This window comes from Heteronotia binoei, chromosome 3 (genome assembly GCF_032191835.1).
Source record: "Heteronotia binoei isolate CCM8104 ecotype False Entrance Well chromosome 3, APGP_CSIRO_Hbin_v1, whole genome shotgun sequence".
Lineage (NCBI taxonomy): Eukaryota > Metazoa > Chordata > Lepidosauria > Squamata > Gekkonidae > Heteronotia > Heteronotia binoei.
Window position 1 is genome coordinate 15,934,828 of NC_083225.1, and position 21,371 is coordinate 15,956,198.

The 21,371-nt window shown below is 47.7% G+C and overlaps 2 non-coding genes across 2 annotated transcripts; one reads left to right on the forward strand and one right to left on the reverse strand.

The window, feature by feature from the left end:
- Positions 1-4,186: 4,186 nt before the first annotated feature.
- On the forward strand, positions 4,187-4,256 carry TRNAA-AGC (transfer RNA alanine (anticodon AGC)). The gene has a single exon. It is a non-coding gene; the product is annotated as a tRNA-Ala (tRNA).
- Positions 4,257-4,375: 119 nt separating this feature from the next.
- On the reverse strand, positions 4,376-4,466 carry LOC132569207 (small nucleolar RNA SNORA64/SNORA10 family). The gene has a single exon (XR_009555248.1). It is a non-coding gene; the product is annotated as a small nucleolar RNA SNORA64/SNORA10 family (small nucleolar RNA).
- Between the last annotated feature and the right edge of the window lie 16,905 nt (positions 4,467-21,371).

Here is a 21,371-nt window from a genome sequence, read left to right on the forward strand (position 1 = left end):
CCATTCAGAAAGGCGCGCTCTGCCCTTTATCAATAGTGAATGAGGCCGGCGGGGGAAGTGGAAGAGAAGGGGTGGTCATGAATCATTCACGGCCCGAAGAGGAGGAGGCCACCGCGTCCCCGCCAGCTTCCAGGCGGAGGCTTAGGGTTGCCAAGTCCAATTCAAGAAATATCTAGGGACTTTGGGGGTGGGGCTGGGAGACTTTGGGGGTGGAGCCAGGATCAAGGTTGTGAAAAGCGTCCTTGAACTCCAAAGGGAGTTCTGGCTATCACGTTCCAAGGGACTGCACACCTTTTCAACGCCTTTCTTCCTTCCATTAGAAATAAGGAGAGGGGAGATCATAGAATTGGACCCCCTGGTCCACTCTTTTTGAAACTTGGAGGGTGTTTGGAAGAGAAGCTTTGGATGCTTTGCTCCAAATTTGGTGCCTCTGCCTCAGAAAACAGCCTTCCCCCAGAGCCCCAGATACCCGCAGATCAATTCTCCATTATATCTATGGGAATTGGTCCCCCATAGGGAATAATGGAGTATCCAGCAGACATTTCCCTCCCTTCCTCCCCCGGCCCGGTTTCTGATGACCCTGAAGCAGGGGGGGAGGGGCCTCCAAGGGAGGGATCCCCTGCCCTTACCTGGGGGTTGGCAGCCTTATGGGGGCTGGAGATCTCCAGGTCTTGTGATTGATCTCCAGGCTGCAGGGCTTGGAGGCCGTGGCGGCTTTAGAAGCCGGGCTGTCTGGCGTTAACACCTCCCTGAGCTCCCTCCCCTCCCCAAATGCCATCTGCTCCCCTGTCTCCAGGCAATTCCCAAGCTGGAGTTGGCAACCCTAGGCCAAGCCCCCAGCCAGCGCCTCTGACCCCCCCCTCCCCCCCCAGCCCTGCCTGCGGAGCCACTTGGCCCACCCTGTGCAGGGGGTGGGGGGAGTGGCAAAGATCGGCCTGAGAGAGGACTGAGCGACTTTGGGTTGCCACCTCCAAGCCGGGAACTACCTGGAGATTCTTGGAGACGGCAGGGTTGGGGGACAGAAAGACCTTAGTAGCCTCACCAAGGCTGCAGGCATGGGGATGGAGAGCGCCTGGAATTGCAGCTGATTTCTGAACTATCTGCACTGCACTGAACTATCTGCACTGCTGATTTCTGAACTATCTGCACCGCACTGCTTGCTTGCCGATGTGTTTGCTTGTTTGCTTGTTTTTTTTTCAAGTTTAATTTTTTCCCCCATTAATTAATAAAAACACAATTCTACAAACATCAGCTATAACAATAACAATATCTAGAACACAAGCCGTCCTGTTTTGTACATGATATACAGAGTAAATATCTAGTAAAAAAGCAAAATCTAAGCATTTATCCGGTCATTTACAAAGCGCACTTTGGTCAGCTTGTACATAGGCAAAAAAAATTGAAACCATTTCTCTATAAACATATTCTTCTCGCTTCCTTTGTCAAATGCTTCTGAATTTTGTATAGAACCAGCTATTTTATCCATCACTATTAGGTCCCAAATGTTAAGAAACTGTTGACGTTTAGAAGGGAGAACTGAAGCTTTCCACTGATGAGCTATTAATGATTTCGCTGCTAAAATAAGCATAGATGCCAATTCTTTCTTATGTTTTGGTATTGCTTGTTCCACTTCTGGGCAAAATGGCCGCTTCGGAAGGCAGGCTGCAAACCTACCGAGGTCCCCCTTCCCTTCCAAAACCCCACTCCCTCAGGCTTCGCCCTCAAAGCTCCAGGTGTTTTCCAACCCAAAGTTCTCAACCCCAGCTAGAGTGCCCAGAGCAGCCGTTTCTGCCAAGGGAGCTTCTTCATTGCAGTCTGGAAATCAATTGCGATTCTGGGAGATCTCCAGTCCTCGCCTGGAGGTTGGCAGCCTTTACTGGGAGCCATTTTTCTGTCAAGCTCCCCAAGATCAGTCAGCACCAGGCTTCGCCTGGAGATTGGCAACCTTGCACTGTAGTTCGCTGGCTTTGCAGCAGGAGGCCTCTCTTTCCTCCCAGGCTCCTCCTCCATAATCTCCAGGAATTTCCCCACCTGGTGTTGGCAACCCTAATTTCGACCCTGTCTGAGCTCCTGCACTTTTTGCCAAGTGCACCCCTGCCTTGGTGGGTTTTTGGGGTGGGGCGGGGAGGAGAAAAAGAGAGAAAGGCAACATTGCAATTGTGGTGCCCTCTAGTGCTCAGAGGCAGCATTAGGCTCTGTGGGGGGCATATTGGCTGGTGAGTAACCTGGGAAGCCAGTACAGCCCTGTGCCAGGGATAGTGGCAGAAAGTTTTGGGGAAAAGACAAATGTAACATACATGTGTGTGTGTGTGTGTGTGTGTGTGTGTGTGTGTGTGTGTGAGAGAGAGAGAGAGAGAGAGAGAGAGAGAGGAGAGAGAGAGAGAGAGAGAGAGAATTTCAGGGGTGAAAACTTTTTCTTGTGGTTTGCCTTCCCTCAATGATTCCTTCTCCCTGGCTGATGTTTTGATTGTTGTTTTTTATGTCCTCGTATGTATTTTAGCTTTGCTTAAATGGTTATAGAAGAAGAGGAGGAGGAGGAGGAAGACTGCAGATTTATATACCGTCCTTCTCTCTGAATCAGAGTCTCAGAGCGGCTCACAGTCTCCTTTACCTTCCTCCCCCACAACAGACACCCTGTGAGGTGGGTGGGGCTGAGAGGGCTCTCCCAGCAGCTGCCCTTTCAAGGACAGAGTCTCAGAGCGGCTCACAATCTCCTTTCCCTTTCTCCCCCACAACAGACACCCTGTGAGGGGGGTGGGGCTGAGAGGGCTCTCCCAGCAGCTGCCCTTTCAAGGACAGAGTCTCAGAGCGGCTCACAATCTCCTTTCCCTTTCTCCCCCACAACAGACACCCTGTGAGGGGGGTGGGGCTGAGAGGGCTCTCACAGCAGCTGCCCTTTCAAGGACAACCCAAGGCCATTCCAGCAGGTGCAAGTGGAGGAGTGGGGAATCAAACCCGGTTCTCTCAGATAAGAGTCTGCACACTTAACCACTGCACCAAACTGGACTCGGTCCGGCATATAACTTCCTGCCTTCTAGTAACTTCCCTCCACCCCTGCTGTTGTCTGTGCGGGGGGGGGGGGGCACAGAGGTCCCACAGGGACAACGTGCTTGTGCCGGGGAGGGGGAGTTTCGCATTGTCAAAATACTTTTTCTCATCCCTGCTGATGTGTGAGAAGGCAAAGTCTTACTGGGTTAAAGTACATGAAATGTTACAAGGAGTCCTGAAAATGGTGCTACCGTTTAAGCCGGAGTTTGTTTTCATTGAGTACGACACAGCAAGTGGTAGAAAAAGAAAATACGCATTTAGTTGTACATGTGATAATAAGTACCACTAGATACATATTTATGTGTAACTGCAAGCATCCTGTATGATAAAAGCTGGAAACAAAAGTGTACCAAATATGGAAGAGCTATTAGTGAAATATTAAATGTAGCAGAATTAGACATTTTGACGGCCCTTTTGAATGGTAAATCGAGAAAGACAGCTGTAGATAGATGGGATAAACTGTGCAGTTGGCTGCAAGAAACTGGAAGTAGAAAACATCTATACAAATGAGGAAAACGGGTATAATTTAAAAGTAAAACCAATTTGTTTAAGTCTGCAAAAACTACCTTCGAGCTCTGCTTTTTTGTATATATGTTGAATATGAATGGCAATTTTTTTTCCTGGTTATGCATTAAATGAATAAACTAGAAATATGGCTAAAAAAAAAAAATCCTGCCGTTTTACCATCGCTGTTCAGAAAGGGAAGAAGCACGTCTGTTGTTAACAAAGCTGAACAACAGGTGCCGGCCGCTGTTTTAAGCATTTGTTGAAACAACCTGTTCGTAGGTTATCCTTCTGTTTCCATGGCCTCCTCCCCCACCCCCTTCAGTATTTGTATATTCTTGTGAGAGAGTTTCCAGTGTAAACAACAACCCCCCCCCAAAAAAGGTAAAGAGCATAGAGTAGATAAGCTTTCAAATTGTTATGTGGCATTTTACCCACATATCTGTCAAGTGAAAGGTTAGAATTTTCACTCTTCTGAGGAAAACATACCAATTAGCAGCCAGCCAGTCCTGTGACGACTGAGCTTCAAGCTTGGGGGGGGGGGGGGGAGATTGTGACATATTTGCAGACATTGTGGTCACATGTTTGGATGATTAATCTTTGAGTAGACCCCGGCTAGGGAGTGCCAGCATAAGGCCATGGCTCAGTGGTAGAGCATCTGCTTAGCATGCAGAAGGTCCCAGGTTCAATCCCCGGCATCTCCAAGCTAAAAGGACCGGCCAGTAAACGATGAGAAAGACCTCTGCCTGAAACCCTAGAGTAGTTTGAGTAGTAGAAGAAGAAGATATTGAATTTATATCCCGCCCTATGCTCTGAATCTCAGAGTGGTCACAATCTCCTTTACCTTCTCTCCCCCCCCCCACCACCACACACACACAGCAGACACCCTGTGAGGTAGGTGGGGCTGAGAGAGCTCTTGCAGCAGCTGCCCTTTCAAGGACAACCTCTGAGAGAGCTATGGCTGACCCAAGGCCATTCCAGCAGCTGCGAGTGGAGGAGTGGGGAATCAAACCTGGTTCTCTCAGATAAGAGTCTGCGTGCTTAGCCACTACACCAAACTGGCTCTCAATACTGACTTTGATGGAGTGATGGTCTGACTCTGTAAAAGGCTGTTTCATGCACTCGTGTAATGTTGGAAGGCCTCTTAAATATAGAACATGGGAACATCCGAAGAACTCTGCTGGATCAGACCAGTGGTCCATCTAGTCCAGCATCCTGTCTCATGCAGTGGCCAATCAGTTCTTCTGAAGGCCCAAACACAGGGCAGAGAGGCTGAGGCCTTCTCCTGACGTTGCCTCCTGGCTCTGGGATTCAGGAGTTTAGTGCCTCTGAAGGGGGAGGTTCCCCATAGTCCTATTTTAAACTTGGCTGGCAAGTTTATTTTTGACACGCATGGCCCGGCCCACCAAGGTCTCGTTTATGTCAGATCCGGCCCTCATAGCAAATGACTTCGACACCCCTGCTCTATCCACAAAGCAGCCATTTTCTCCAGGGAACTGATCGCTGTAGTCTGGAGCTCAGTTGTAATCCCAGGAGCTCTCCAGGGCCCACCTGGAGGCTGGCAACCCTAGGCCAATGAGTATCTGACACGTCGCCCAGTTTGGCTGGCAAGTTTATGGCAGGCCTGGGCTCCTCCAGCATAACGGCAGACACTGAAAGGACTCTCTGAGCACCAAGCACCGTGCAATAACTTTTAATGCCTTTTCCCCACCATTGATTTTTCAAACAGATTTTCGAGCCTGGCTTTATTACTGGCGCCTCCTTTTGTTGACATAATCCACACTCTTCATTATCTCATTATAGTCCTCTATCTTGTTGTTTGCTAAGCACTAATAGTGCCTTTTTTGTGCGTGTGCATGTGTGTTGCCGAATAAACAAACAGCAGGTTTCTTGACCTGTCCCTGTGAAAGTTGAGACTTTCATTACATTAGCAGAATTGAACAGTTGTGGCCGCCCTCTTAATAGACTTTGATGCTGCTGCAATATCTAATCTTGTTCCCAGATGTTGTGCTCCACGTCTGCCTTCGTACGGCAGAGCGCTTTACGCGCTCTCGAAAGGGAAAACCCGGTTTGCTACCAAATACGCAGTCGCTAGCCACTTGGGCACGCTCACAACCCCCTGGAAATGGACTCGCGCAAGGCATGCGTTCCCCAACTTGTCTCCATCGCAAAAGCTTTACATTTTCACACTTTAAAGGATCTTGGCGTGACAGTCAACAGGAAAGCCGGACCGTTTTCGTCACGATATGCTCTATTTCTAATATGTTCTGGGCTCACTTTCTCTCCTCTGGTCTGAATACAAAAAACTGTGAGCTCTAATTAGTTGAGTTTGATTAACTGGATTTCTTAATAGAATATTGGGACAGTTGTTTGTACATCCCTACAGTAGAATCAGTCAATAGAATGTACTTCCACCGGATGTTCTTCGGTATAATTGTATGACTGCTCCTTGGGTCTCTATTTTATGGATTACTCTTCTTTTTCTGTTTTGTTTTTTTTAAAAATTGTTTATTATATCCTCACTAAGGCTGCATTATTTGAGGTGAGAGATTACAGTGTTCTTTATTGTAAATTGAAAATCTGTTAATAAAAATCTGATTAATTAAAAAACAAAACAAGAAATCCGGCACTGGAATTGTTTAATCATGCAGTGGCTGGTTTCACAAGCAAAAAAAAAACAATGGTGCTTGTGTGGAAAAAGGAGAGATTTCCCTCTCCTCCACTTGTATTTTTCTTCCAAAGGCCTCCAGCAATTCTTTAAAATATTAACCTGATCAAAAGACTGCCTTCCTTTAAAGGCAGTGAAACGATGAGCTGTCTCTCACATCAATAATATTCACCAGAGGTGGAATTCTAACAGGAGCTCCTTTGCATATTAGGCCACACCCCCTTGATGTAGCCAGTCTTTCAAGAGCTTACAAAAAAGAGCCTTGTAAGCTCTAGGAGGACTGGCTACATCGTGGGGTGTGGCCTAATATGCAAAGGCGCTCTTGCTAGAATTCCACCCCTGATATCCACCATTCAAGCAACCCACCAACTCGACTCACAGACTCAACCAACAGAACTAACCATTCAGCAAAGAGAAAACTGTCTCTTCTGAAGGCTGCCATTTCGGGTTGCCAACTCTGGGTTGGGAAACACCTGGAGATCTGGGGATGGGGCCTGGGGAGGTTGCGGTTTAGGGAGGAGAGAGGCAGGGACCATAACAGGGAAGTGATGTCATTTCCTCCAGGGAACCTGCTCTCTGATGCCTGGAGTCAAGTGATTCTGTCACATCTCCAGGCCTGGCGGTTAGCGACAGTGTTGCAATTGTTACTGCTTTGATAGTCTTGGCTGCTAAAAACTTTTCTATAAGTGCTTAATGTGCCTTTTTTAAATGTGACAATTAGCAATCAGATAAGTGCCACCCTTGTGGTAGACAGGAGTCTTGATGTAGAGTTGCCAAACTCCAGGTAGTGTGAAATAACAACACTCACACTCTACATAGAAAAAATGCAGGGCCGGATCCGGGGGGGGGGGGAGGTGGGTGCTTGCCCCGAGCGTCAACAGACCGGGGGGGGGGGCGCTAAATTGGGTATGGAGTCCATTGTATTCTATGGGATCATAAGATAGAATGGCCCATAAGGGACGCCATTTTTTTAATTTTGCCCCCCCTCAAAAAACACGGTCCTGAAAAAAATGTTCAGTATTATCCACAATTTGTTCCTTCCAAGAATTCTCAACAGTGTTACAGACAATAAACCATCTATTGCACAACACGCCTACTGTCCAGAAAAATCATATATTATTAAAGTCCAATGAATCATAAAAGAACCGGTCCAATTTCATTTCAGGAAGACCCTTCTTCAGGGGGCCGTCTTTTACTTTTACGGGTTCAGTGGTGTTGATGTGCCATTTTCCATATCTCGGCTTTCCAAGTAATAATCTCATCTGAAGTCTCTTATTGGAACGCCACTCTGCCGATCCTTACCCTCTCCTCGAGCCACGCCCTCCTCAGGCTCCCCTCCCCCAAACTCTCCTCTCCCAACTCAGAGCTGCAACTCTAGTCTTGAGGGATTGTCACAGTGTGTCTCGGAGCAAACGTGTTCCTGCATCATTAATGGCAGTGTATCCTTGGCAAATAGAAGGGGAAGACACGGAAGTCGTGACAGACTTCACATTTCTGGGAGCCAAGATCAGAATGGGATATGGAACAACTGATTGGTTTAGAATAGGAAAAGGAGTTCGACAAGGATGTATATTGTCACCATGCTTATTTAATTTATATGCAGAGTACATCATGCGGAATGCTGGCCTGGATGAAGCACAAGCCGGAATTAAGATTGCTGGGAAAAACATCAACAACCTCAGATATGCAGATGACACCACTCTAATGGCAGAAAGTGAGGAGGACCTAAAGAACCTCTTTTTGAGGGTGAAAGCGGAGAGCACAAAAGTAGGCTTGAAACTCAACATAAAAAAAAAAACTAAGATCATGACATCTGGCCCCATCAAACCTTGACAAGTAGAAGGGGAAGACATGGAAGTAGTGGCAGACTTCACATTTCTGGGGTCCAAGATCACTGCAGATGGTGACTGTAGCCATGAAATTGAAAGATGTTTGCTCCTTGGGAGGACAGCTATGGCGAACCTGGGCAGTATAATAAAAAGTAGAGACATCACCCTGCCAACAAAAGTCCATATAGTCAAAGCGATGGTATTCCCAGTAGTAATGTATGGCTGTGAGAGCTGGACCATAAGGAAGGCTGAGCTCAGAAGAATAGATGTTTTTGAGCTGTGGTGCTGGAGAAGACTCTTGAGAGTCTCTTGGACTGCAAGAAGATCCAATCAGTCAGTCCTAAGGGATATCAACCCTGTCTGTTCCCTGGAAGGTCAGATGTTGAAGCTGAAGCTCAAATACTTTGGCTACCCAATGAGAAGGGAGCACTCCCTGGAGAAGATCCTGATGCTGGGAAAGACAGAAGGCAAAAGAAGAAGGGGACGGCAAAAGATGAGATGGCTGGACGGCGTTACTGATGTAACAAACACAAATTTGAGCAGACTTCGGAGGATGGTGGAAGACAGGAGGGCCTGGCGTGACTTGGTCCATGGGGTCGCAAAGAGTCGGACTCCACTGTGCTTCTGAACAGCAACAATCAAAATTAGGGAGCCCAGTGATCGAGGAGCACCCAGTTAAAGTTTCCAGGTAGGTGAACACACTGGTTTAAAAACATGGGCATGTTGCCCACACTTCATGTTAGGGTTACCAACTCCAAGGTGGGAAATTCCTGGAGGTTCAGGATAGCGTCTGAGGAGGGCAGGGTTTGGAGGGGTGCGGCTTCAACAGGGTGTAATGCCCTGAACTTCACCCCCCAAAGCAATCGCTTTCTCCAGGAAAACCAGTCCGGAGATCAGCTGAAATACCAGGAGCTCTCCAGGCCTTACTAGGCGGTTGGCAACCCTACTTTGTCTGCTTGCCAAGGGAAGTCCCTGTCTAATTGCTGCAATCAGGCCTTGCTGGGTAGAGCCGCCCTTAATGGGCAAGCGTTGGATTAAGCGGCCTCCGTTCAAGAGATCGCCGTTTTAACACCCCAGATTGTGTTCTAATTAACGTTTGGAATTGCCGAGGAAATGAGTACATTAAAAAGCACCGAGATGTATGGGGAGATGAGTTTTAATTTAATATGTACAACAGTCGAAGTTTTCCAACTGGCTTGGGCTGGTTTTCTCCTTTGTTTTTGCATTCCATCATTGCCAAGTCCTTTGCTCTGGAAAAGAGCAGGCGGGGGGTTCCTCAAATGGAGAGCTGCATTTTAAACAGGGTTGTTTCCCCCAGACAGGCCTTGAATTCAGCAGGAGCTCACAGGAGCACAGCTCCTGAACCCTTCTGAGAGTTCCCCCTCCTCCTCCCCACCTGCCTTGTCCATTGAATAGGAGGTGCAGCTGCATAACAATCCCTGGATTAGGAGAACAGGCAGCCAGCCAACCACCAGGGGCTTTGCCACACCCCCAGCAGCCCTCATTAACCCCTGGAGAAGCCCACATCACCCTTTCTCCACTCCTTATGTGATTCTGGGTGGCGGGTGGCTTGCTGGCGTTTTGACTGTGGGGCAGGGGCGGCTCAGGAGAGCCCCAAGCGAGTGAGGCCTGCTTGGACTGGCTGGATCTCTAGCCAACCCAAAAGGGCCTTGCTCTCCTGGAACTCTCCTTTCTTGCATCGGGTTGCTTTTGGCTGGAGGGGGGGATATGCTAATGAGTTATGCTGAGGGCTATTTTTGGTCGAGAGGCTCAGCAGGAACTCGTTTGCATATTAGGTCACACCCCCTGACATCACTATTGTTTTGCATAGGTTTTTTGTGAAAAAGGCCCAGCAGAGACGATGGTTTCCGTAGTTGCTTCCTTAATGGAAAAGCTAAGGGTGAATTCTCAGTGGGTACAAATACCAGGTGACTTCTTTATGTTGGGGAGCATCTCTCATAGTAGCTGCTTTCCATGACATACACTCCATATGCTTGGATGGAGGACAGAGGCAACAGAAGTTCAAGATGATGCACCTGGTTATTGAGAAAGAAGCTGGGGAATGGTGGGGGGGGGGGAGTGCATGCTCTTTGCATCTGAGTGGCTTTCTATAGTGTTCAACAATGTCATATTAGGCCACACGCCCCTGATGCCGAGCCAGCCGGAACTGCGTTCCTGTGCGTTCCTGCTCAGAGAAAAGCCCTGGTTATGTTAATGAGCTCCACCACCTGTTTTTCTACAAAATGACCCCTGCCGCCAGCAAACCCACTGAAAAAGATATGGCCATCGATTTACCTTATTTCCATCTTTCTCTTTTGAGAGAGAGATTTCTTTTCCATTGCTCTTGGGAGAAAAATGGATGCATTATTTTGGACCTTCGGCCCTTTCAGTTGTAGATGCAGACGGGTAACCGTGTTGGTCGTAAGCAATAGAACAAAGCTTGAGGCGGGTGGCACCTTTAAGACCCGCAAAGTTTAATTCTGGGTATTAGTTTTTTGTGTGCACGCAAACTTTTTCAAATACCAGTTGTACTCTGTTATCTACCGCAACGTAGTGCTCCAGCAGAAGACCTTGCTTGCCTCTGACCATCTGCAGAGTGCAATTCCGAAATGTTGCAGGCTGAAATTTATCTTTGACTAGAACAGAATTGATCAGAAACTGGCTCAGTTCCTAAAACAAGGAAAAGAAAAAGGTGGTTGGGTTTCAGGGAGAAACTGGGCAAAAAGGAATGCAGAGACTTTCTCTTAACATCCTCCAATTTGAACGACAGTTCCCATCGAATATTCATGTGGGTTTGAGCAGACATTTCTTGTACATTAATGCGATTTTACAAATTTTCACAGATACAATATAGTCTGGCTTGTATGTCGGGCATTTGCCTCTTTTACCACTGAGTTTTGGTTTTCAAGTTTGCTCTCTATTGAGAGGCGCCATCGATAGCCACTGTCTAGAAACTGTTGTACTCTACCTTAATTAAATGCATATTTGGGAAACTTAATTTAAAGTGCTAGCCCAGAAGATTAGTTAATTTGGCCATGGAGTGGAAACCCATATTGATTGATGCGAGCCCCAATACTGATGTGAAATCCCGCTGAAATACACTACTTGCCGTCTTTACTGTTTGAAGTACCTGAGGTCATCAAATTGATGCTGGGGTTATTGAACTCTTAATGCAAAACTTAATTACTTAGGAATCTGTTGAATATGCATCTTTTAAAAAAAACCTCACCTGCTATTTTATTCTTGCAGAGAGGGTGACCCCTTTTGGCCTTTGCCCCGCGAGAGCCAAAATTTCCCCCACTCCAACTAAGAATGGCAGCTTTTCTGAGCTGGCAAATACTTAATGATTTACGTTTAATCTGAGTTCAAGCACCCTTCATTTGGAGCTAGACAAGGATGCATCTAATTAATATAGGTCAGAATAGTCATAATATATTCCAGGCACTTGATCAAACAATCGCTTCCCCGTTAGATTACTGCACTGCATCCACACAGGGCTGCCTTTGAAGATGGTTTGGAAGTTTCTGTTAGAGAAGCTCAGAATTTTGATGGAAACAGTACCCTCTTTGCACCTGTTCTGTCGGATGCATCCTTCAAATAAGAACATAAGAGAAGCCATGTTGGATCAGGCCAATGGCCCATCCAGACCCACACTCTGTCACACAGTGGCCAAAGAAACCAGGTGCCATCAGGAGGTCCACCAGCAGGGCCAGAACTCCAAAAGCCCTCCCACTATTGCTCCCCCAAAGCACCAAGAATACAGAGCATCACTGCCCCAGACAGAATGTTCTGTCTATAACTTGTGGTTAATAGGCACTCATGGACCTCTGCTCCAGAAGTTCTCCAATCCCTGCTTGAAGCTGTCTATGCTTGTAGCTGCCAACGCTTCTTATGGCTGTGATTTCCACATGTTAATTACTCGTTGAGTGAAGAAGTTCCTTTTATTTGTTCTAAGCCTACTGATCCTTGATTTCACGGTTCATGAGTTCTTGTATTCCTAAAGGAGGCCACACTAGACATTTATACAGGGACATTATGATCCTGGCTGATTTGTTTCAATCCCCAGCAAAGCATTTGCCTTTTATATTGCCGCCGTACACTGAGTCGACAGCCTGACAGAGATTATATTGGTTATGTCATCAGCAAACATCTCGATCGATTTTGCACTATGCTTGTTCTGGGGAGAAGAGCCCTTTTGCTACCGGGGCTTGGCTCCGTTTTCGCACAAGTTGCCCCAGAGCTGCGAGTTGCCACGACACTATTCCGCAGCAAGCGGAAACCGCTTGTCAGCATATCCCGCTTGCTGCAGAATAGCGGTGTGGCAACTCGCAGCTCCGGGGCAACTTGTGCGAAAACGGAGCGAAGCCCCGGTAGCAAAAGGGCTCTCCACTGCAGAACAAGCATAGTGTGAAATCGGCCCTATTCGTAAAGTCACCAGAACTAATCACAGGGTTATCTGGTACCGATTTCGCACACAGCTTACCCCACGGTCACGTTTCTCTTCTCTGCTCAGCGTCCGACAGATTTCCCACTCTCTGCGCCGGAGTTACAGGAAGTGTCGCGGCTTTCAAGTAGCAAACGTAAACCGCTAAAACCCAGTTTACGTTTACTACACAAAAGCCACGGCACTTCCTGTAACTCCGCCGCAGACAGTGGGAAATCCGACGGACGCTGTGCAGAGAAGAGGAACATGACCGCGGGGTAAGCTGTGTGCAAAATGGATTTATGGGTAGATACCAAAGGTACACAGAGATATCTAAGTAGTTGTGGTGACCCTGGGACAAAAAATATTCAGAGTTGGCTTGGCATTGCCTGCCACTGCTTAGAAGAAGAAGAAGATATTGGATTTATAGCCCACCCTCCACTCCGAAGAGTCTCAGAGCGGCTCACAATCTCCTTTACCTTCCTCCTCCACAACAGACACCCTGTGAGGTGGGTGTGGCTGGAGAGGGCTCTCACAGCAGCTGCCCTTTCAAGGACAGAGGCTCAGAGCGGCCTACAATCTCCTTTCCCTTCCTCCCCCACAACAGACACCCTGTGAGGTGGGGGGGCCGAGAGGGCTCTCACAGCAGCTGCTCCTTCAAGGACAGAGTCTCAGAGTGGCTCACAATCTCCTTTCCCTTCCTCCCCCACAACAGACACCCTGTGAGGTAGATGAAGATATAGGATTTATATCCCGCCCTCCACTCCGAAGAGTCTCAGAGCGGCTCACAATCTCCTTTCCCTTCCTCCCCCACAACAGACACCCTGTGAGGTGGGCGGGGCCGAGAGGGCTCTCACAGCAGCTGCTCCTTCAAGGACAGAGTCTCAGAGCGGCTCACAATCTCCTTTACCTTCCTCCCCCACAACAGACACCCTGTGAGGGGGGTGGGGCTGGAGAGGGCTCTCCCAGCAACTGCCATTTCAAGGACAACCTCTGCCAGAGCTCTGGCTGACCCAAGGCCATTCCAGCAGGTGCAAGTGGAGGAGTGGGGAATCAAACCCGGTTCTCCCAGATAAGGGTCCGCACACTTAACCACTACACCAAACTGGCTCTCTTAGCAACCCTGGAATTCCTTGGTGGTCTTCCATCCAAATACTAGCCAGATCCGACCCTGCTTAGCTTCTAAGATTTGACAAGACTGGGCCAGCTTGGACCACCCATGTCAGGGACGAAGCACCTTAGAAAGCCAGCTTTGGGAGGCTGGTGACCCTAGCCTGGTACTTCACTCACTCTCTGCTTGAATTAGAGTTGCCAGCCTCCAGTGCACCACTAACGCCACACAGGAAATTGACAAGCAGATATACACGTAGCAGTAAGTTGAGCACTGGTTCCAGATAAGCAAACTAAGCGTGTCAGACGAAGGTCGCCGCCACCGAAACATGCGGAATACCAGAAGCATGTCGTTTTCTGCTTTAGAAGAAATACGCAGCACCTTCCCGAATAATCGTTATAGAGCCTCGTCTCTTTTATTGTGGACTGCTCGTGTCCTAGAACTGTTTGTAACGTTGTCTTTACCTATACTCTTGATTGTTAGTCGTATTGTATCACCGATTTGCTGCTGACAATGTGTCCTCCTAATTATTGAATGAGCAGAATCAGGGCTTTTTTTTTTTTTGAGCAGGAACGCACAGGAACGCAGTTCCGGCTGGCTTGGCGTCAGGGGGTGTGGCCTAATATGGTGAGAACCAGAGAGGATTGTGAGGCACTCCAAAGGGATCTGTTGGGGGGGGGTGAGTGGGCGTCAACGTGGCAGATGCGGTTCAATGTGGCCAAGTGCAAAGTAATGCACATTGGGGCCAAGAATCCCAGCTACAAATACAAGTTGATGGGCTGTGAACTGGCAGAGACTGACCAAGAGAGAGATCTTGGGGTCGTGGTAGATAACTCACTGAAAATGTCAAGACAGTGTGCGATTGCAATAAAAAATGCCAACACCATGCAGGGAATTATTAGGAAGGGAATTGAAAACAAATCAGTCAGTATCATAATGCCCCTGTATAAATCGATGGTGTGGTCTCATTTGGAGTACTGTGTACAATTCTGGTGACCACACCTCAAAAAGGATATTATAGCATTGGAAAACATGCAGAAAAGGGCAACTAGAATGATTAAAGGTTTGGAACACTTTCCCTATGAAGAAAGGTTAAAACACTTGGGGCTCTTTAGCTTGGAGAAACGTCGACTGCGGGGTGACATGATAGAGGTTTATAAGATTATGCATGGGATGGAGAAAGTAGAGAAAGAAGTCCTTTTCTCCCTTTCTCACAATACAAGAACTCGTGGGCATTCGATGAAATTGCTGAGCAGTCAGGTTAAAATGGATAAATGTAATAATTCTGCACTTTGTTTTATTGTTTATCATTTGCTGTGAGCCGCCCTGAGCCATTTTATGGGAAGGGCGAGATATAAGTTATAGAATAAATAAATAATAAAAGGAAGTACTTCTTCACCCAAAGGGTGATTAACGTGTGGAATTCACTGCCACAGGAGGTGGTGGCGGCTACAAGCATAGCCAGCTTTAAGAGGGGATTAGATAACAATATGGAGCAGAGGTCCATCAGTGGCTATTAGCCATAGTGTGTATATATATATATATGTGTGTGTGTGTGTGTATTTGTATGTGTGTATATGTGTGTGTGTGTGTGTATTATGATACTGGCTGATTTGTTTTCAATTCCCTTCCTAATAATTCCCAGCATGGCATGTGTATATGCTTAGCTGTCTCTCTGGATGGTTTTATACACACACACACACACACACACACATATATATTGGCCACTGTGTGACACAGAGTGTTGGACTGGATGGGCCATTGGCCTGATCCCACAGGGCTTCTCTTATGTTCTTCTGTGACTCAGAGTGTTGGACTGGAGGGAGGGGCCATTGGCCTGATCCAACATGGCTTCTCTTATGTTCTTATGTGACACAGAGTGTTGGACTGGATGGGCCATTGGCCTGATCCCACAGGGCTTCTCTTATGTTCTTCTGTGACTCAGAGTGTTGGACTGGAGGGAGGGGCCATTGGCCTGATCCAACATGGCTTCTCTTATGTTCTTATGTGACACAGAGTGTTGGACTGGATGGGCCATTGGCCTGATCCAACATGGCTTCTCTTATGTTCTTATGTGACACAGAGTGTTGGACTGAATGGGCCATTGGCCTGATCCAACATGGCTTCTCTTATGTTCTTATGTGACACAGAGTGTTGGACTGAATGGGCCATTGGCCTGATCCAACATGGCTTCTCTTATGTTCTTATGTGACACAGAGTGTTGGACTGGATGGGCCATTGGCCTGATCCCACAGGGCTTCTCTTATGTTCTTAAATGAGTTTCTGCCGGGCTTTTTCTAAGCCCTGTGTGCGACAATAGTGGCATCAGGGGGTGTAGCCTAATATGCAAATGAGTTCATACTGGGCTTTTTCTACAAGAAGAGCCCTGCGCATAATCATGTTGAATTAATTGATTTCGCTCGTGATATATCATAGAACTTCATATTATTAGCAATTGGTGTTGAATAATTTTCTATAGTAGTTATATTTTTACATGGTTTTCTCCACGACTTCCGCCTTCAGGTGCTGGTTGTAGATCTCCTGCTATTACAACTCCTAGTGCCAGAGATCAGTTCGCCTGGAGAAAATAGGCGCGTTGGAAGGTGGACTCTAGGGCATTGTAGCCCACTGAAGGCCCCCCTCCCCAACCCCCCCCCTTCCTCAGGGTCCACCCCCAAAACCTCCATAGTTGACCACCCTACCACTTGATAGGTCACCAGCTGCCTCATTTATTAATTTTCCAGCACCAGGCCAAAGCAATTTTATTTTTACCTGCTTAGCTGTCTCTCTGGATGGTTGTAAGCTTTTACACGCTGCTGAGTTGTTTTTATTGCTGGATTTTTTTTTTCAACAGTCTGATGGTTTTACAGTTTGCAAATTAAGCCACTTTACTTCTACAGCTTTTATGGTCTGACATATAAGTTTGTTGGTCTTATTCTTTTATTTTATTTCTTGTTTCAACTCTGGTTGCTTTTCCGTTGCTTTTAATTTTTATGACTTTTAAACAGCTTTGGGCAGGATATCTTTTTGATGATGATGAAGAAGAAGACCATAGACTTATACCCCGCCCCTCTCTCTGAATCAGAGTCTCGGAGTGGCTTACAATCTCCTTTATCTTCTTCCCCCACAACAGACACCCTGTGAGGCGGGTGGGGCTGAGAAAGCTCTCCCAGAAGCTGCCCTTTCAAGGACAACTCCTAGGAAAGCTATGGCTGGCCCAAGGCCATTGCAGCAGCTGTAAGTGGAGGAGTGGGGAATCAAACCCGGTTCTCCCAGATAAGAGTCTGCGCACTTAAGCACTACACCAAACTGGCTCTCCTAGGTCAAATGAACCTGGGTCAGATAAATAAAATCACCTAACCTAGCCAAATGTCCTGCTCTGGGGTTGCTAGCTTTTGGTTGGGAAATTCCTGGATATTTGGGGGTGGAGCCTGGGGAGGGTGAGATTTGAGGAAGGGAGGGTCTTCATCAAGATATAATGCCACTAAGCTGCCCTCAGATGCTGCCCCTTTCTCTAGGGGAATGGACCTCTGTTCCCCCATCTCCTCCAGTAGTATCCAGCCTGCCAATTTAGATCTTTCTCTCAATCCCTGCTCTCTCTGTTGAGTGGTGACCAGATGCAGGGCATTCTCTGTGGTGGCACCTCGTCTCTGAAACAATCTCCCCTTTGAGGCTCCCCTGTGGCCTGCTTTCCTTTCGTTTAGGCACCAGGCTAAAACACGCTTCGCCCCCCCCGGCTTTTAATTAGGGGTTTTATCTTACCCCCTTTTTATTGGTCTGCTCTGTGTTGTGCCCAGTGGCTCGTGCTTCAAGAGTGTGGCTTTTATTGTAAGCTGCCTTGGGCAGGAGTCTGAAAAGGCAGCGCAGAAGTCGCCTAAATAAATATTATCCTGGAGGGCAGTTGTAATTCTGGGAGATCTCTGAGCCCCATCTGGAGATGAACCACCCTTTCTGGCTCAGCACTTCCTCTGACATATCATCACAAAGGGCCAAGAGCAAGCACAAAGTCTCCCCGGATGATCGATTGATATAATTGATCAACGTGTTATCCAGAAGGACTGGGAGAGCCAGTTTGGTGCAGTGGTTAAGTGCGTGGACTCTTACCTGGGAGAACCAGGTTTGATTCCCCGTTCCTCCACCTGCAGCTGCTGGAATGGCCTTGGGCCAGCCATAGCTCTCATAGGAGTTGTCCTTGAAAGGGCAGCTGCTGTAAGAGCTCTCTCAGCCCCACCCACCTCACAGGGTGTCTGTTGTGGGGGGTGGGGTGAGGGGAAGTAAAGGAGATTGTAACCGCTCTGAGACTCTGAGATTCAGAGTATAGGGCAGGATATAAATCTTCTTCATTTCATTTTGAGATGCCCATATGGTTTCCTCAGGGGATCAAACAACGGTTTCAAACAGTGGCAGTGGCGAGAAATGTAAGCTTGAGCCTTTTGGAGTTTACTGCCATCTTGAAATCTTACTGGAGACTTTCTGTCCTGTTTGTCCATTGAGAATTCTGTGTGCAGCCTTTGGACGCACTGAAAAAGAAACTTGTGGGTTTTGCAACTTTTTGTAACTTATTGATGCATCAGAAACGCTTTGATATCTTTTCTGAGCTTTTGCCTTTGGTTGAGAGATGCGGTTGGAGCCCCTCTGCTAGAAGGGCATTCGAAACAGGAAGAATCCAGTCGCCCTCCTGCTCATTGGGACTCCTTTGATGGAACGGTGAAGCTTTGGGGGAATTGTTATTGCTGTTTAGTCTTCTTTTGAACATATTTGTATGGTTTTGTTTCAATACATTCTCAGTTATTCGGTCACTATAACTTCGGTTGTGCTGTCTTTAGCCTCCATGTGACCTCTCTCCCTTTACCAACCTCCGGATGGGACCTGGAGATTTCCCTGGAGAAAATGGAAGGTTGATTCCATAGCATTCTACCATGCTGAGCTCCCTGCCCTCCCCATGCCCCAAACTCTATGTAGTATAGTAGTTATAGTGTCAGAATAGGATCTGGGAGAGTCAAGTTCGAATTTCTACTCTGCCATTGAAGCTCACTGGTTGAGCTGGGGCCAGCCCCACCCTCTCAGCCTCACCTCCCTCACACAATTGTTGTGAGGATAAAGCAGAGGAGACAGCAATGACGATCCTGTGAATTTAGGGGGAGGTGTTTGTGAGTTTCCTGCATTGTGCAGGGGGTTGGACTAGATGACCCTGGAGATCCCTTCCAACTCTTCTGTGATTCTAACAGGCTTGCTTCCTCCTTGGGAGGTGGTGGGTTCTCCTTCCTTGTAGCTTTTTCAACAGAGGCTAGATGGCCATTTGACAGCAATGCAGGTCTTGTGAATTTAGGGGGAGGTGTCTGTGAGCTTCCTGCATTGGGCAGAGGGTTGGACTAGATGACTCTGGAGGTCCCTTCCAACTATGATTCTATGGGGAAGCTCATGGGGGAGGAGAGTAGATTTTAAAAAAAAATGAAATGTGTTTCCAGCTAAACGTTAGGAAGAACTTCCTGAGAGTTAGAGTGGTTCCTCAGTGGAACAGGCTTCCTCCTTGGGAGGTGGTGGGCTCTTCTTCCTTGGAGGTTTTTTAACAGAGGTTAGATGGCCACCTGACAGCAATGAAGATCCTGTGAATTGAGGGGGAGGTGTCTGTGAGTTTCCTGCATTGTGCAGGGGGTTGGACTAGATGACTCTGGAGGTCCCTTCCAACTCTATGATTCCAGGAGAATCATGCAAACTGCCTTGGATCCTCAATGGAGGAGAAAAGCAGGACAGAAATAAACACCTAACCTCCAAATCTCCAGGAATCTCCCACCTCAGAGTTGGCAGCCCTCAGAAACCTGATGCTGGTAGGGCTGCCGGGGCCCCTGGACCAGCTAGCGGGGGATGGAGTGTGAACTTCCTCGGAGCAGGGAGGAACGCTGAAAAATAAATGTGAAGTGGCCACGTGACCCGGAAGCGGTGGAGGGACATCAGGGGTGGCACTCTTGATTTTGGATAAAAGCTCTATGGTAGAATTAGTTTCTACCATACAGTTTTGCCTAAAAACCAGAGCATTGTCCTCAACACCTCAAGCATAGGAGTTTCAAAAGAACCAAGCAATGATTTGGATACAAAGTCTTAGTTTATTGATAATCCATTGTGATCCTGGATGGAACAGGTTGAAAGTGATACAGTATAACGTATAGCAGCTGGCTTTAAGGGATACATCAAAGGAACCTTAGAGATAAGTAGGAATTCTAACACAGGTGTGTGAAAAGCTACAATTATGCGTTTGGCTATCTTTTGCGGTTAACAACATGCTGGGTCCCAGGCCTTGGCTTGGGAACTGTCCTGGGAGGCACTATTTTCAAAGCATGCATTCCTGCATTTGTTACAAGAGGTGAGAACTAAGGAAGGAGTTACGTATCTTTGATATGCACCAGCAAAGTAACAGACTAAATAATACAGCTTTATATTAAGAATAACTTGCATGCTTGACAATGGAGCTTCTGGGTTACATAGGCATGTTTTGTTAATTTCTGATGTTCTTCCCTTTTGGGGGTAGTAATTCCTCCCTACTGGCCAGTTGGGGCCCAAAAGTGGGGGACCCCGCCTTCACTGGGGGGGTCTGGCATCCTCAGATGCTGTAGATGAAAGTTCTTTCCTTTGCCCCTGCCCTGACCCAGTTGAACCTTCCCTGCCAGGACAGCGTGGGTTTTCATAAAAATCAAAGATGGCAGCCGAGCTGCTCCTGAGACTTCTTCTGCCCCTCATCTGGACATTTCCTCTCAGCCCATGAATTCTCTGCTTCTAAACTTAACGCTGACTTCAGGGCCTCAACGGCCCCCCGCAAATAAGTCTCATGACCTGCGATAGGCTGTCAGGCAAGAGTCTGCAGAGCTTCTCGGGAGGGTCGGCATAAATATTTGAGAGTTCTGTCTTGGTGACAATGATGATAATTGATATTTATTTGTTTTGCCTCAGAAGGAACCTTCTCCATAACCTCACATTTTGCTGTAGGCAGAATTCAGTGGGAAGCAGGCTTGGGAGGAACTTGCCTGAAGAGATCTTCTGCTCATCAAATGCCACTCAGAACCCTCCTCAAAATCCATTTTCATCCCATAGAGCAGGGGTGGCCAACAGTAGCTCTCCAGATGTTTTTTTTTCCTACAACTCCCATCAGACTCAGCCATTGGCCATGCTGGCTGGGGGTGATGGGAGTTGTAGGCAAAAAAATCTGGAGAGCTACCATTGGCCACTCCTGGCCCTACAACTCCCATCAGCCCCAGCCATTGGCCATGCTGGCTGGGGCTGATGGGAGTTGTAGGCAACGTTCCCCACCCCTGTGTGACTTATACCATGAAGTGGCCAATGGTAGCTCTCCAGATGTTCATTGCCTTGGCAGGGGTGGGCAACGGCAGCTCTCCAGATGTTTTTGCCTACAACTCCCATCAGCCCCAGCCATTGGCCATGCTGGCTGGGGCTGATGGGAGTTGTAGGCAAAAAACATCTGGAGAGCTACCATTGGTCACTCCTGGCCCTACAACTCCCATCAGCCCCAGCCATTGGCCATGCTGGCTGGGGCTGATGGGAGTTGTAAACAAAAGAAAAAACATCTGGAGAGCTAGCGTTGGCCACTCCTGGCCCTACAATCCCCATCAGCCCCAGCCATTGGCCACGCTGGTTGGGGCTGATGGGAGTTGTAGGCAAAAAACATCTGGAGAGCTACCATTGACCACCCCTGCCATATAGGAAATTAGAAGAGGGTCATGCTAAGTTCTTCTCCCTGACAAACTGCTTTACTACAGGAAGGGAGGGGTTTGGGGT